Below are 17038 nucleotides of genomic sequence, written 5' to 3' on the forward strand. Positions count from 1 at the left end.
TAATAAATCATTTGTTGTGGTAGGGAGGTCTGTGTGGAGATGTACATGTGAAACAGCCCTGGCTTTCTGCAGTTCCTGGGATTTCTGTGCACAAATTAAATACCCACATTGCAGAGAAGAGAGGGCTGGGCTGCTTTGCTGCTCCCTGTGCATTATTTGATTTGGATTCATTTACATGGCAACTCACAGGGGTACATTTTATGTCATCTGTATGTCATGGATCAAAAGGCAAAAGTGATCCTCTATTTGAGCAGCATGTCCCTTCCAACCCCTTCAAGCCACACAGATGAAAACAAACGGGAAAACCCCAAACCCTCCCACCTCCAGAATTCCAGTTTTATAACTTTTAATACTAAATTTGAGGAGCTGTGTGATTATAACTTCCCCCTTCCCTTTAGAAGCAGCCTCTATTTTAGCTGCAATTTCTGCCTGCCTTGGTCAAGGCCAAAATTTCTACACAATCTTTGCCTTGGTGCTCGGATGTGCCATTTCGGCAGCTCCTGACAAGCTGTGCTGAACATGGGGCAGCCTGGAAGCTTTTGGTGCTGATTGGAGAAACCCTGGTGAACATCTGCAGAAGGACAGAGCTGGTGGGGGACAGCAAACAAACTGATCATCCTCTCAGAAGCAGTAATTTCTCATTTTGTTCTCCCTGTGCTGCCTATCTTGCCCATCACTCACGCTGAGAGGGGGTGATCCTCACCCACCTGGCAGCAATACCCAGCTGGGGGCTACAGCTCAAGAGTGGGAAATTATTTAAGCAAAATATATAAATCCACCTCAACCAAGATTCAGTAAGACTTAAATGGGGATTTAGGCTAAGATCTTTCTCAAAGGCTTTCCTGAAAACACAGCTGGAGGCCTTATTTGGGTAATTTTTCAGTAAGTTTTGGGAAGCTGGCCCCAGAAAGGAGTTTCTGACTGGGCCCTGCCCAGGCAGGAGGACTTGGCATCTTCATGGCCATACCCTGGGGTTACTCCAAAATGAAGCTACTGCTTCCTGCCCAGATGTCTTCCTAACAAAGCTGGTGGCCATTATGAATAATCCATAGAAAAGCCACAGTTTTGGCACCCTCATTTTTAGTGGGATTGGTTCTACAACTGGCAAGAGAGGATGGACACAAGGATAAAGACATTTCCAAGACATGGTAAAGTCCTTTTTCTTTCCTTGCCACTGCCACAGTGGATATTGGTCTATGTCATCTGCTGGTCCCTCAGAGTCAGGATCTTTCTTCAAAGCTGGAGAAGAATGATCTGCCTAGACAAAGTTTTCCTGCTTCCAATACTGGTCCCAAGCTGCTTTGAGTCTCTTTTCCAGCTACAGCGTGGGAAGGACCCACTTTACAGCACAGTTAGCTGTGCCTGCAGAAACTATTATTTGTGGATGAAATTAGTGTGCAGTTATTGGAAAAATATGGCTTTAAATCTCCATAAGAGTGTTGAGGAGATGTCACACTGTATTTTGGCAGCCACCAAGGAGATCCAGGTGCTCTCATTTCTATCTGCTTCCCATGCTCCTTTGGATTATGCCAGTTTTTCTCCTTTTACATTCTCTTCCACCCTTTTTATTTCTTTTCAGGCTGACTCCTGGAAAGACCTTTCATTTTCTTATGGACTCATTGACTGAGCTTTCCTGACTTAAATCCCTCTGCAGGACTTTGCAGAAATGACATCAAAATATCACCATTTTGAGGCCACATGCTTTTCCTGCCCACTGATGTCCTTTGAGTTTGAATTACAGTGCTCAGTTTTGACTGTGAGGCAAAGTTGGTGGTTTCCTGACTAACCCAAAGTCAGAAAAGAAGAATGAAAACCAGAAAGGGACCCCAGAATGTCTGAAAAGAAGACAATCAGATTTGTGTCAAAAAGATGGCAAAACTAAGGATGTGGGACTTGCATGAAAAATCTTGTAGACAGTTTTTTTTTTTTTTCTCTTCCTTTCCTTTCTCTCACAGTGGGAGAAATTCCACTTTTATTTCAGTTCATCTGTAAAACATGAGGAACCAGCTGAGCGTAGCATTGGTTCAGAATGAGGGCAGCTGACAAGGGAAAGGTAAAAGGAACTTGTAACTGCTGCAGTTCTCTCCAAGAAATTATTGCAATATGAAAAAGAACCCCTCAAACTAACGTCCAAAAGATAAAGAAAGGCATTAGGACATCATCTAACATTCCCTGACACAGAAAACTCCAAGGTATAATTATTAATGCATTAGTCATTTAAATATAGGCCATCACCTCCTGTTGTCTCAGGTTTTCTAGAGCTCATTCTCCTCTGGTGCTTGCTTAGAATGGGCTGCAAACATAGAATGGGAGGAGGCAGCTCTAAGAGTCTGGGAGCTGAGTTATTGGTCAGAACTTGGGTAAGGGAAAAGCAGGACATGAAAGGGCAGAAAAAGGTTGAGATCAACTGCTTTAGCACACACACTAGATGTCTGGGGTATTGTGGGGTGAATTTTAAGTTCCATGCCTCTTCATGCATGTTAGGGACCATTGTGTGTTACTTCAATTCAGGGATTGTGCTACCCAAAGAATAAAGGCTGCATTTTGTACCCAAGGTACTTTCCAAATTCTCCTCCATCATCAAAGACTTTGGAAATTAATCACCAAGGCAAGCTGTAAAACCTGGTTCATCTACAGGACGTGTCACTTCCCAGGGAGCATGGAGAGGTGTGATGGCATTTCCCAAGGAACTGTCCCCACTAACAGGGACACTGCTCAAGTGGAGCCTGAGTCCCATCAGTGGGAAAGACCCCTCCCCTCCAGACAGCAGCACTGATCAGAGAGTTTGGGACTCCCAGTATGTTACAATTTGCAAGTCCACAGCCATTAGACAGAGAGGGAGATTCAGAAACAGCCTAATTAGTTGCGTTTTCTTTTCTAACCCCAGTCAAAAGCCAGTCAGACTGTGCTTTAGATTTGACATCCTATTAAATGCAGAACACAGGCCAATAGCTTTCATTTTCCCTTGTGATGCCACAGACTGTTGTTTTTATAGCTTGACAGAGAGACATAATTAGGCCTCAAAAAGGACAAGTCTAGACTATTAGTTCCCCACAGAGGCTCCCTGGAAAATCAGAACCCACAATTATTCTCCACTTCCCCACTGAGGCAAATTTGCGGATATCTGCTCTCCTGCCTCAGATTTTCTGCTCACAACCTTTCAGCCTGGAACTTCAGTGTCCTTTCACTTGAAGGGCACAAGGGAAGAGACAGGGAAGGATGGTGCTGTGCTGGATTTTCCAAAGGGAGAAGAACAAGTTAAGGACAATTCATGGTACCACTAATGCTGTAGGTATGGGTGCTTCTCAGTGCTGCAGCCAGAGTGGCAGAGAAATTTATTGCCATATTTCTTAACTTGCCTTGCTGCTTAACAAAATTTGGCTTCAGAAAACACATTTTACAACTTTTTACTACAATTACATGTCAAATGAACCAGACACAAAGCAACAATCTGACTGAGATTCCTCTCCTGGTGTCACAGCAGCTGTCATCAGAGCAAGGCTTTTAGTGACACTTCTCACTGAGACCCTTGCTCGTTTCTCCTCTCTGCTTCTGAGTTACCTGTAGCTTCACTTTTTTTTTCCTCAACCACCAGGAAGCAGATTCAGGCTCTGGCTACCACAGTGTCTCCCTCACGAGTAATTCTCAGTGGTTTGGCAAGTGGTACACACCAGCTCCCCCTTGTTTACTTTCCAGGGGCTTGGATGTTCCTGTTGAGCTGCAACCTTGGACACACCTGATTCAAAGGAGCTCTCAGCCTCAATGTCAGCATGGGACCTTTGTTTTTGTAACAGCATCATATTTCAGATGCATCTTCAGTGTATAACCCCCAGTAACCCTCGACTCCTGGTCTGCCTAGCCAGCAGTCCCTAATTCTGTGTAAACCACCCTACAGCTGTCTTTACTTTATCACATATTACTGTTTTCAAGCCATTTCCCCAGTCTATAGGCATTGCATTGGATTCTATCTTCCAAAGTGTTAACTCAACACATTTCCTGGGAAGCATCAGATCCTGTTCCCTCTTGCCACCTGCTTCCCACTGCAAACCTTGGTGCACAATCTGCTCCTGTCCCAGGGAGATGCAGTGCAGAATATGCCGCAGGTTCCTTTGTGTTGTGCATTGCAGCATTTTCCTTTCCTCTGTCAGCTGTCAAACTTACTCCAAACTATTTTATTCACAGAATGGCTTGGGTTGAAACAGACCTTAAAGATGACCTTGTCCCAGTTACCCTGCCACGGACACCTTCCACTAGACCAAGGCTGCTCCGAGCCCCATCCAACCTGGCCTCCAACACTTCCAGGAATGTGACATCCACAGCTTCTCTGGGCAAACCCTGGATGCTTGATACCACAGAAATGAGCAGAAATTCTGGGCAAAGCTTATCTGCCTTTCAACAATTTGCCTCTCAACAAATGCAGTAAAATGTTTTCCATTTCTAATAATCCAGGTTTATTCTTACTTTAGCCATGGGTTACCACACCCCTACCAGGCAGCAACAGAAAGCTCAGCACTCCAGGGGTGTGTAGTTGCTAAATGTCCCTGTTGGGGACACTGGCACCTTTCCTGGGCTGAAAGGGTCACAGAGAGATGTGCAGATGCCAACTGCAGACCAGTGCCCTGTAAGCACTCAATTAGCCTGGCCATGTATGCTCAGCCTCTCCAGCACTCGGTGGAAGTAAAATGCTTACACGATTCCCTCTGCCTACAAGGCCTTGAAATCTTTAGGGGGCCTGGCTTTGCTGCCTGGTTTTCCATTGACAGGCTGATAGAGACATCACAAATCTCTCCAAAGGCCAGTCACTAGGCTTCTTTCAACATCAAAGGGTGTCAATGTTCACTCTGCCTCAGAGCCTGAGGCAATATAAATCACACATGGATATGTGAACTGAGTGTTTGAGGTTAAATTCTCTCTGTATACACAAAAATTTCACCTTGGGTAAACTGATACCCTGGTGTTGTCTCCCATCAACATCAAATATTTTCTGTAAATCATAATATCCCAGTGGAGAACAAAGTTTTGTAGGTGAAAGAAAAAAAAAAAAAAAAGGAAGGATGAACGAGGGTGTTGTGGGAAGAGATTAACTCATTTTAAATATACATTGTAGTTATATTGGAAAAAAACCTCGGCAAACTGACGGGTTTTTGTTGGGTTCTTTCAATGCTTATTTACACTCATTTTCTCTTGAACTGAACCAAGCCTCCAGTCACAGGGATGTGAACCACCTTCCCTGGATCACCTCTGGGCTGTTCCCTCCTAAAAGCGCTTGACCAGCTCAGGACTTCCCGTGCAGCACCTGCTCCCACATCACTCCTCCCTCTCTCACTGGGCACCCATGGCACAAGCTGGGCTGCCCAGGTGCCACCCCTGTGTCCAACCATCAGCTGGACAAGGCAGAACACCCAGGTGGTGCCTTTGGGAGAGCCTGACTCACCCTGACTGGCACAGTTGTGGCACCTCTGCGGGGAGCCTCTGCTGTTATTATCGATGCCTTGATTGAAGGGAAGGGATTATTGGTGGGCTAAAAACAATTTATTAGTCAGATAAACATCAGCCTCAAAGGTCGTGAGATTTTAGAGGAATAAGAGTTCAGCCATAGCCCAAGGTAGTCACAAGTTTCTTTGTTACAAGGCAATGTATAACATTCTAATCCAATAGAAAGTTGCCACAAAGTTTATTTTATTTTTCTGATCTATCACCTTCACTTAATCTGCTGCAGTGCATATACTTCTATCCAATGGCCTACTATTTACACTTAGACATATACTTCTATTATAACATCTAAACTCTTAGCTTACTCTATACAATTACATTACTACACTATAAAACCCTTCACTATCTTACTCAAAACAGTTTCTTACTTACTTAAGGCATATTCTTACAACTATAGAAACATAAATTTATAATTTTTCTGCTTAATGTCTGTGTACTTTTATTTTTACATCAATCCAAGCTTCTTCCAAGGCTGCAAATCAAACCCTCCACTATCTGTGGAAGTCTCTATCTCTCAATTTCCTACACTCTGCCACTTGCAAACAGGAGACAGGACAGCTGGGGCTGTCAGTAAATTACACTGCACAACGATGGCTCCGGTGCCTGCCTGGCCTTCCGCAGGCAGGGCCCTGGCAGGAGCCCGGTGGCGCTGCCACATCAGCACAATTGCACCGCTGCCACCTGGCCCTGCCTGCTCCCCGCAGCACCTGATGCTGCTGCCCGGAGGAGCCGGGCCAGCATCTCGCAGAGCGTTCAACAAATCCTCCTGTGCCAAGTCCCCGGGGGGGGTTTGCTGTTCCCGGGAAAGGAATGGCTATTAAAGTCGGGCTGTTGGCTACTCGATAGCCTTGCTCAGCTCCCTGCAGCTCATCTGCGCTCTCAGCAGCCGGTTCCATCCCCGGCTGGGCAGGGCAGGAGCGCAGCAGATGGAGCTCGGCAGCCTCTGCCTCCTCCTGCGGGGCGCGCAGCTCGCCCTCCCCGCCGCTCCTCACACCAGAGAGGGATTTTTCCCTTGGGCAGCCACCCAGACAGCCTCCGAGGCTTTGCACTAAGCAGAAACGGGAGCTGGGAAACTACCTGCTTTAAACGGTGTGGGTTTAATGAGATTTTTTTTATGACCTCTGCGGTAAATTGCCTGTGCTCAGTATTGTGTCGGGGTAAGTAACACCCGGCAGAAATCGCGGCGAGGCAGTAATTGCGGAGTAGCTGTCTCAGATCTCCGTGCCATCAGGCAGGGATTTTCATTTCATACATTAGTCACAATTTGCATATAATCATAGTCATAGTTGCATATAATCAGTACATCCCTTTGAATGTGAAGGAAAAAGGGGTGAAAGCTGCCCAGCGCTGAGGAAATGCACAGACTCGCTGTGGGTTTTATGGATCTCCCCATCACTCCCAGCCTGCCAGGGGCTGCATTGCTACTCAAGTCACACACCCCTTAGCACAGCCTCTGGATTAAGGCTGGGAAAATGTGTTTGCTTGTCCATTTCTAGAAGGTTTTAGTGAGCATGGGGTGGATTATACATCAGATTTTTCCATTATTGCCATTGCCCAAGCTGCAACAACAGCACATTCCCAACCAGCCTAAAATGCATGCTAAAATCTTTTTTTCTGGAAAGCCATTTCATAGGAATAATGACTCCTCAAAGGGATGTGGGGGAGCATCTCCCTGCTTTGTCCAGTGAAGCCCAAGCACCTGCACCTCAACATTACAGGTACCTCAGGAACAGTAATTTTTGTTCCTGGCTCCCTTCCTTCTCCCACCAAAACATCCTCCTGCTCCTCAGGACCATGTTTGTGTTCTGAGTGATGCCAAATGCACCCAGCAGTTTCCCTGTCTTCAGGAAGATTATACAGAAAGCAGCTTGAAAAGTCAGAGGTGATGGTCAGAAAAATATCCCTATCACTTTATTTGAGGAGATACTCATCACCTCAATGCTCCAAAGCCAGCAACCACAGCTAGAGACAAACTACTTTCTGGCACACAGAATCCTTTTTTGGCACAACACTCTCAGAGGCAATATTTCAAGCTGTAACTGGGGGGAATTGTGGTTCACCAGCAGCCTGAATATTTACAGCTCTGTGGTCTGTGCTCTGGGATGTTCACTCTGAGCCCATCACTCAGGCACCTCCACACCTTAGTCCTGCCTTCAGCATCTCACCCAGCAGAACAGCAAGGCTTTTCCTGGGATTTTACAAAGCCTTCAAAGACCATCATGGGATTTTTAACTCATTTCTCCCCACTACTGTAAAATAATGACGTGAAAATCTTTATGTTTCAAATGGCATTTGTCTCTTTCTGGTTCTTTTTTTAACTGCAGTCTGCTTGGCTGCAGTCAGGGAATGATTATCTTGCAGAAGTTGTACCTTGCCCATTGATTCACTGGGCCCATCTCATGTCTAGCTTAAAATCTGCATAATGAGAAGAAAGCCATTTTCCTTGCGATCCATTCTCCTTTCCAGAGCTCCTCCCGTGCCAGGTTGTTGTTTTTTAATCACACAAAATGGTATATATTAATGAGCTCTGAAGTTACATAAAGATAGATCTAAAGCATAAAAACACTAATATGCCCTGTAGCATTCAGTGCTTTGAACACGGAATGGCATCTGTGTGAGAGTGTGATTGCAAGCAGCTATGGAAACTAGTGCCAAAAAATGAGGAAATGCTGAACAAGACGTGCAAGATTGGAAAAAAAACCTGGGAATGAAGATATTCAATTTGCATTAAAAGGCCTAGCTCGCTAGCAGCCCAAATTGTGCAACTTTCTGCCTTTAAATGATTATTTTCTGGCATTCTGCTGGCAACGTGGAGATTGTCTTTTCCCTGGAAGAAAATTTCCTTCCCACTCCAGCCCCCAACAGAAACAAAGAGGAGCCAGTTCCCAGGTCAGTTGTGGCTATTCCAAATAGGACAAGTTTTGCAACTGTGGAAAAGTGCAAGGTCTTCCCTCATTTTTGCATTAATCCTGAGCAATTTCCTTCTCATTTCCAGATGGTGCCAATTAAGAGTAAGAACCCCTGCCCTAACGGTTGTTAACAAAACAAGCACAATCTGAAACTTTAATGAGTAAAACTAGAGCCACATCATAAGCCCAAGAGAAGCCAAAATGAAAAGAACGACCACAGTTGGCAAACACTTGGGTGGCTGCATCTAAAATTCTAAAATGCTGGAGGTTTTCTTACCACGTTTTAAAATTATAAAATGCTAGATTTTATTTTTTATACTCAGGACTGCCTTATACTGCTCAATTCAGAGGGATTATTTTGAGTCTTAGCGATAATAATTTGGATAAACTGTTCTAATCAGTGACTGAGGCAGGAACACTGGGCCATGAGTAATTCATATTAGAAGGCATATTTTTCTAATACATTATTTTTCTAATATATTATTGAGATAATTTTTTAATCAGTAGTTTTTAATTAATATAGCATTCATGCTTTCCAAAAAAAAATACCAGATAGTCCTGGTAAGAAAAGATCATCATTGAGACATGGCTAAAAGTACCAGCTAGAAATGGAAGCTACCTGAACTCTGACTGCAACCCAGATTCACAGGGTTTGTATCATGGGTAGGAAATTAAGAGTTTTCACTGATTACCTGGGGATGTAATGGATGATCTGTCACTTGAAAACCTCACTTGGAGTGTAAACATCACCAAAGAGCATTCTCTACCACAGCTGTGTGCAACTTTTCTCAATTCACAGATTTCTCAAAAAAAAAAAAAATACACTATGGACATTTCAGCTCTTGGGTAGCAAAACTTACACTTGCCCTGTTTGTACCTGCTACCTTTTTCTGGCTCTGCACAAATAAATCTTGAACTCTGGGATTGTGGACCACGGTCTGAAAAGATAACCCAAAGTTATAAATTTAATGGGAGAGTATCTGACATAATACCAGTGTCAAGCAAAGGTCCTTCTGGCCATAGTCTATAAATCCAAAAAGACCTGTTGGAAATGCAGTTGAGAGGAACTAAACCAAGTGAATATCAGATAATGCACAGCTTCAGCTTCACTTCAGGGAAGGGACAGAGAGATGGGCTTGCTCTCCATGGTTCCTGCCCTGTCACAGCAGCAGAAACAATGCAGTGGATCAGAAGAGGTGGAAATTAATGAAGGACAAAGGAAATAAGGAAAGTGCCGTGGGGCAGACCAAAGGTCCATCCCTCCCAGCGATTTCAGGTGTCTGACAGCAGGTACAGAAAGCAACAAGTACCATAGCACAGTGGTTTATGGCACATTGTCCAGGATATCATCAAGTGTAACACCTGACAATTTCCAGTTCAAATCTCCTCCTTAAGCCTCCTCTTCTCCCCACCCTGAAACCACCAAGCTCATAATGTGGCTTGGGAAGCAAAGCAGACGTGTTCCCAGACTGTCCTACAGAGAAGAACATCCATCTGCCATGGCACCAGAAGATCCAGGGCAAAACCTGAAACCCACAACTCCCTCTGAGGGACATGTAACTCCTCAGGAAATCCTTATTGCCAAGGAGTCTTCTGAGAAATTCATAAATATCATGGCAGTTCTGACAGTGAGGTGAGTCCCTCAAGCTCAGATTCAAATTCTGCACCAGTGCAAAGGCAGCTGCTGTGGGTGTTGGAACACAGGGATCTACCTCCTTAGATGGGAAAGATCCTTTGGCTTAGGAGGAAACCTTGGGGTTTTTGTCCAGACACAAGGAGTCAGTTTAGAAAGCAGATTAACACCATACACAGGGATTTCTGAGCCAGCAAGCTGAGCTGTGCTTCATACTGCAATCAAAAAAATTAGAGGCAGCAAAAGGTTACATCATCCAGGTCTTAATCCAGAGCTACACGTACTAAAAACGTGGCACACAGTTAAATGCTTTGCTAGGTCAGAGACCTAATTTGCTCCCTGTCAGTAGGGCTATTCTCTAGCAGTGAGCTCTATGGATGGTGTTTGGGCTAATTACACTCTGCTCCTGGCCACTGCAAGAGCAAAACCCAAGGCATGAATCCTCTGGCACTTCAAAGTGCTGTCAGCACTTTATAGATAACAACAAATGATAATAACCACCTTTGTGTTTGAGGTCTGTGCTCAGAGTGGTTTCAGGGGTGATCAGATGTGGCAGAGAGATTTCCAAGCCAGTCAGGACAGAAAGATGCCCCAGATACAAATCTGGACACAGAGTTATTTTTGTGCATTTTCTCACCTCACCTACACTTTCAATTCCCAAATATTTCATTGGACCATGCCTCCCCAAATCTTGCACTTTAGATTGCTAAACTGTGCCACTGCTGGGTCTGATTTTAGGCTTGCAAAGTACATTTGCTTTTGCACGACTAATTTGCATTAACAATTAGCTCATTTGCATGCACCTACATAGTGAATGATGCTCATTTAGGTGCTCTCCTGCCCCTGGATTCACCCACTTCTTTCAGGTGCCCTGCAACCTTGCGAGGAGGGGACCACCTTGCCCCTCTATGTGCCATGCCCAATTCCACTCCCCTCACAAACATTAATAATGCCATGATGCTCGTTGCACCTGAAAACCTGGCCCATCACTGGGCATATATTTTGGGCATGGAATTCTACAGCTGCTTTCCCAACAGTACTGCCACTTTGTTTTCTGAGATTCAGGTTCATTTTTAAACCCAGTTGAAACATCTATTCCACCATGCAATGAAGAAACTTCACTCACCTAAGTTATTATAATCATATCTTAAAGACCAGTAGCATCTGGTTGGGATCAATAACAGTTTGGTGGCTTGTCTGCATTCCCTTTAGTCTCCCTAAGCTGTTCACAGCCTGTCACGGTGCTGCCTTGCTGGGCCAGGGCCGCCAGCCAGGGCTGCAAACACTAGATGGCACTTTGCAGCAAGGAAGGTTAGGAGTTTATGCAAGTAAGCGCAGACCTCATTTACTGCCCTCATTCACAGGGCAAGATATTTTGCTCAGTGTCCTCACCACCTCTTTGGTTCTAATTCAGTGTTAATCCATGGAGAAAAATCTGATCAGTTCCCAGAGAAATTCTCAGCTTCATCACAGGATCACTCCTTTCTGGTGATGTAATTATTTAATGATGAGCTCTAGCTTATATTAATGTCAAACTTTACATTTTGTCTCAAGTTAGAGCATGTGCAAGGAGCATCTGTATGATAATGGCCTGGCCAGATACTCCAAAAGTTCTAAATCTTCCTCCTGATTAAAAGACAAAACCAGACCCAGTAATGACCTTGTTGCCATTTACCAAATGCAGCATTAGGAAATGAAGGCGCTGCTTCAGGTTTGGGATTCCTCCTGCCTCTCATATCAGGCTATGTCTGGCACCTCTTGGATCATTTCAAAGGGTCAGATGTTGCCCTTGGATTGTGCCTGGAATCTGCTGGCCCAAGGGGAACTGAGTGATGCTGTGTTACAGCCACGCTGCAATAGAGCAGAGAGAAAATGGTCCAGCCTGGCAGAATGGGCCCCTCCTTGGAACAGTGACAGGGAGGCATGCAGGTACCTCTGTCTCTCCTCTGGGTTGGCTGAGGACAAGGAGCTGCCCTTTCCCTGCTGACACCTGGGCCAGCATTCATGTCAACGTGGCTCCTTTTATTTATCCCTGTGGCTACGCTGGAATAGTAACCCACAGCCAGCCTCAGCCTGCCTTGCAGAGCAGGTACGTGAGCATGGTCTGGGGCATCCTCCTGCTCTTCTGGAAGCTGAGGTTTCACCCCACCCTCTCCCAAGCCTGACCTCCAGGCTGTGCCCAGCCCAGGCCATGCTTGGCCAGCAGGCAGGAAAGTGGGCTGAGGCCACAGTAAACAACTCGCTGCTCCATTTAGTGCAAGGGTAAAGGGACACCCATTACCTGGCAAACACGATGTGTAGAAGGTTTAAGGCTGCCCTCAGGACATATGAGGAGCTGTAAATGCCCACTCTGCCAGCACTGGGTCCCTCTGCAGAGAGCTTGGCCCCCAGAGCACCTCTGCAGGGACACCTGTGCAGGCTGCAGTGTCACAGTGGTGGCAGGACACAAAAGGCAGAGGTGGCCGCGCTGGCCCTACAGCCAGAGGGCAGAAAGGCTCTCTGTGTCCTGAGTGCAGGGCACAAACAGTGCACCATGGGCTGGAGCCAGTGCCCTTCTTCACCTCCTCCAGACATCTCCAGGGGAACATCCAGGGCAAATCTCCCACTGGTGCTACTTCACCTGTTCTGGAAATCTTTTTTGTTCCTTTTATAGCTATTATTCCTTCATCCTTTTGACTGTCAACTGTTGCTACTCCCTTAGAGGAGCAGCGCTCCTGCCCAGCTTGATCTTTCCCAAGGTCTTTCTTAGCTACTTTCAAAACAGACAATGCACTTCCCACCTTTTGTAGCTTTATCCCTCTCTTTCAAATTAAAGATTTCTACATGTTTGAAGTCATCACCTGGATTATTTTTTTTTTCTTGTCCTCTCATCCTTTACTATCTCCTCACCAAGGGCAGTGTTTCATTGCTTGGAAGTATTTCTTCCTCCTTCAGGTCACTCTACCAGATCCTCTTTTTTTCCCACAACCAGTCAGAAAAGCAATTTGCTTTTCCCCAGAGTCTCAGCTATGTGGTTCCTAATTAACCAAGCTTCTGGAAGAGCTGATGACACATCTGCATAGTTTCCCTTATTCCAAAAGGAACTGGATAATTCTCATAACCAGTTCAAATTTCTCATTCTACCAGAAATATTGTCTTTCCCTACTCAGCTGAAGTCACACTGTTCTCTCTCTTGCTCTGGCCTGCTTTGACATCAGTTCCCATCTCCTCAGACAAATTCCAGGCACATTCAATAGGATTTTTGTCTAAGGACTGAATAGACATCTTGAAGTTGTACCTCAGCCCCACAGCCATGGTTAAACAGCACCAGTAACTACCAACACACTGCTGCTGGCTGGCTTCACCAGCAATGGCAGAGACACAGAAACAGAGAGAGAGGACAACAGAAGGGCACTGGCCTGGAGTCTAATGGGGCCACACATCTGTAGCACCAGACCAGCATGGAACCAGCCTGGATAATCAGCGGGGACAGAGGAAAACTCCCTCTCTTGGTCCCTCCTTGGGAGCATGCCACAGGAGCTGGAGGGTTGGCTGGTCCAGGGCCTCCTGGCTCTTGCTGATTCCTAATGCCCATCACCCCCCATCCAACACCCACACAGGGCCTCATCCTCCACAGCCCCAGCTTAAAAATCCCTCCAAGCCAACCAGTCAAGCAGCCAAACAACAGATCGCAGCATTCTCCTCCACTCTTTCTCATCAGACTATAAGCCCTATTAACCTAATAAAGATGCTTCATTCTCCTTTCAGTTCAGGAGAATTCCCCCCATTGTTCCCACAGAAATCTCTCGGGATGTACTGCCAAGAGCGTGCGTTTGCTGTCGCGTTCCAAGTTGCTTGAAATAACAAAGAATTATCCTTACAATTAAGATCAGGCTGTACAGTTTAGATACGTGCCTTAAAAGAGTCATTATTCTCTGCCAGATATGTATTGTTCTTCCCCATTTAATTTTATTTACTTTTATAGTGGATGCAACAGTTATGCTGTCATTTATCGGAGAAGAAGGAAGCAGCAGCTGCAGAGCTGTGTATGTAAAATAAACACAATGTGTATGAAACTATCAGAAGCTCAGACTTCAAGGAGGAGAGGGGGAGGATTGCTTTTAATAAGATCTCATGTCAGTAAAGTTGTGAGATGGAACGGCAGGGTCATAGCCTATTAAAAATAAGAGTGGGAACAAATTCTCTTATTTAATGGAACAGCAGTGCGAGCTGCACGCGTACAGACAGAGGCCTTAATTTAAAAAGTAAAAAGCAATTTGGTCATTCATGTTCAGACTTCGGGCACTCTGCAGAGCATGCCGAAAACACTCATTTCTTTTTAACCCTTTGGCTGCAAGACCTGTACAGCACAGGGGAGACAAAGCCAGCGTGTATTTATGCTTTGAACAGGACTATTTTTCTGCCCATGGTTCTGTGTAGGCAGCTGGCTGACCCCAGGAAAGGCAGGTGGGAGGCAGGCATCCCACTCCCAGCTCTGATGCTGCTGGTTGTGTTAGCTTGGGTGAATCATTTCACCCCCCATCAGTACAAACACAGATGCTGATGCTATCAAAGGCTTCTTGTTTGTTTATTTGTCTGTATTAAGCCAGTGACTGGGAAACCCCCAAGCATGAGGACACCCAGAGCAGAGGGCAGTACCAGAGCTAAGTGCAGTTGTATTCACCGATACGATGTCGCGACTCCAATCTGCCCCATCCCTCACACACAAGATGCCTGAAGTGCTCCAAGGTGGCACAGTGAAAGAAAGGCCTGTTCTAAGCCCAGCAGGGGCAAGCACAGACTGGGGCTTGGTGGTCAGACTCCCACAGCAAAAGGGGGCAGTGGCTCACAGGGTGTCTGTCTGGGCAGCTGCACCCCCAGCCTGTGTGCACCTCACACCATGTGTGAGAACCAGGGGCACCAGGACCACAAAATCAGGTTGGATGAACATCCTTAAATCACAGGTGTTTTATAATAAAGCTGAACATATTTTTAAATAGAGCTAGATTCACCCAGAGGTGATAACAGCAATCCCACACTCACTCCTGTGGTGTAACACTCTGCTCCAGGAGCACACGGAGCTACACGAGTTCCAGATGACTCCAAGCAACCAGCCTTGGTGGTATTTCCCAAATGTGCTTGCACACACACAGAGCTCTATTGCAGGCATTATTTCAGTAATAGCATAATTGTGCAAAATATGTAAGCATTTTCTGTAATTGTATAATCAGCATGTAATTACATAGAGGAGAAAATATAAACATTTATTAAACAGGTGAATGCATTTATTATTCAAATATAAATTTCAGTGGTAACTGAAACTGAGCCAGTCTAAACCTGTGTGTGTAATTAATAGAGGATTGGAATTAAACATGTTGTGTTTGTATATATACCTGATACACCTGAGGTCAACTTTGGACAAAGACTAAGAAATCACAGGGACAACACATGATCATCAGAAGATGGCAGAGGTGCAGCTGCATGAGAAGCCTGGCTTGAGGGAATTTGAGGGATCTCTCTTTCTCTCTCCTCTGCTGAGAAATGAACAGCAGGAACAAAAGGAAATAGTTGGAGCTTCTGTGGTGCAGCTGCAGGGTGAGACCTTCTGGTGCAAAGAGACCACAATGTCTGACTCTAGAGATTATGAAATCTCTGTCTGGACCTCTCAGACCCAACACTGACCTGATAAAAAGCAGTACAGAAATTCTGAAGGAAATGTTGTTAGATCTTTGACCTCCTTTCACTCCTGCTTCTCCTGACATCAGCTGTAGTTGGCCACTGGAGGCAAAATTGGGCCCCTTGGGTTTTATGTCTCATCTAGAAGAGCCATATTCCAGAAAAACAAACCCATCAGCCCAAGCACCTTCCAAAAGAAATATATTATTATATAGAACAGCTCAGGGATTCAGCCTTCACCGAGGACTGTTTCGATCACAGATGGGATCTTGGGAACTGCACTAAATCACAGATGGTATATTTCTTCCTATAATTCACAAAATGGGCTATTTCCACTGCTTGCTGGGGATTTTTTCCCTTCTCTGATTTTTATATTTTGCATATGGCAATTGCAAACATGGCTACAATTTTTTAAAAGGGCCCTTGAAAACATTTTATTTTAATGATGCCTGTAATCTTTTCCTGTTCAGTAAATCTAACACCAAAATATCAATCTTTTCAGAAATTAAAACATACTTAATTTTAATAGGATTGCATTTATGCTTTATATGCCTTGCTTATTTATCTTCTGTGTCATTTCTGTTTTCTTGGATAAGCTCAACATTCCCTTGTTATCTCTTGAAATACTGCATCAGGCACAAGTTACTGCCTAGACTGAGACAGAGCAGCTCCTGCTGCTGCCCACTCACAGGCCACAGGCAACTGGTGGATTCCACACTCCTACTCCTTACAGCCTGTGATATCTTAATCCTGACCCAGGGCCAGCTAAAGACAGCAGGGTTGCCCAAATCCACCCAATCCCTTTCTTGTGCTCGGCTGGGGTTATGTCTTTCAGCACTTTCTAAAATCCCTGTGCAGTCAGGAAGAGGAGGGAAGGGGGAGAAGGAAGAAAAGAGCACCCCTGGCACATGACATTCTTTGGAGAAGCCTCCCTCTCTCTCTGTTGTCTATGTAGGGAGCCTAAGGCAGGCAGGTACTTCACCAAAGTTGGAAAAGGGAAAGGAATTTGGACATCCTCCAGACAACTTAGTCTTAAAACAACAGATGGAAAGAGAGAGATATGGGGGTCCATGAGCAGTCAATGGCATTGTGATAGGAGTTTGCATAATACATGCCCAGCTCTGCACATCAGTGCATCTCCTTTTTCTAGATGCTAAGTGACAGCAAAAAAAAGCCAAAATTACATCTAATACTTTCCAGAAATTGCTTCATTGCTTTTCCATGTAAACTGCTGCTATAGCTGGCACAGTTTTTATTTGTTTGCTGGTAGGAGAGGAGGATAGCCTATACAATCTGAGCAAGAGAAAAGGCAGCTATGAGTAAACCTTTCTGTTCAGCCACAACCCAA

This window comes from Vidua chalybeata, chromosome 13 (assembly GCF_026979565.1).
Source record: "Vidua chalybeata isolate OUT-0048 chromosome 13, bVidCha1 merged haplotype, whole genome shotgun sequence".
Lineage (NCBI taxonomy): Eukaryota > Metazoa > Chordata > Aves > Passeriformes > Viduidae > Vidua > Vidua chalybeata.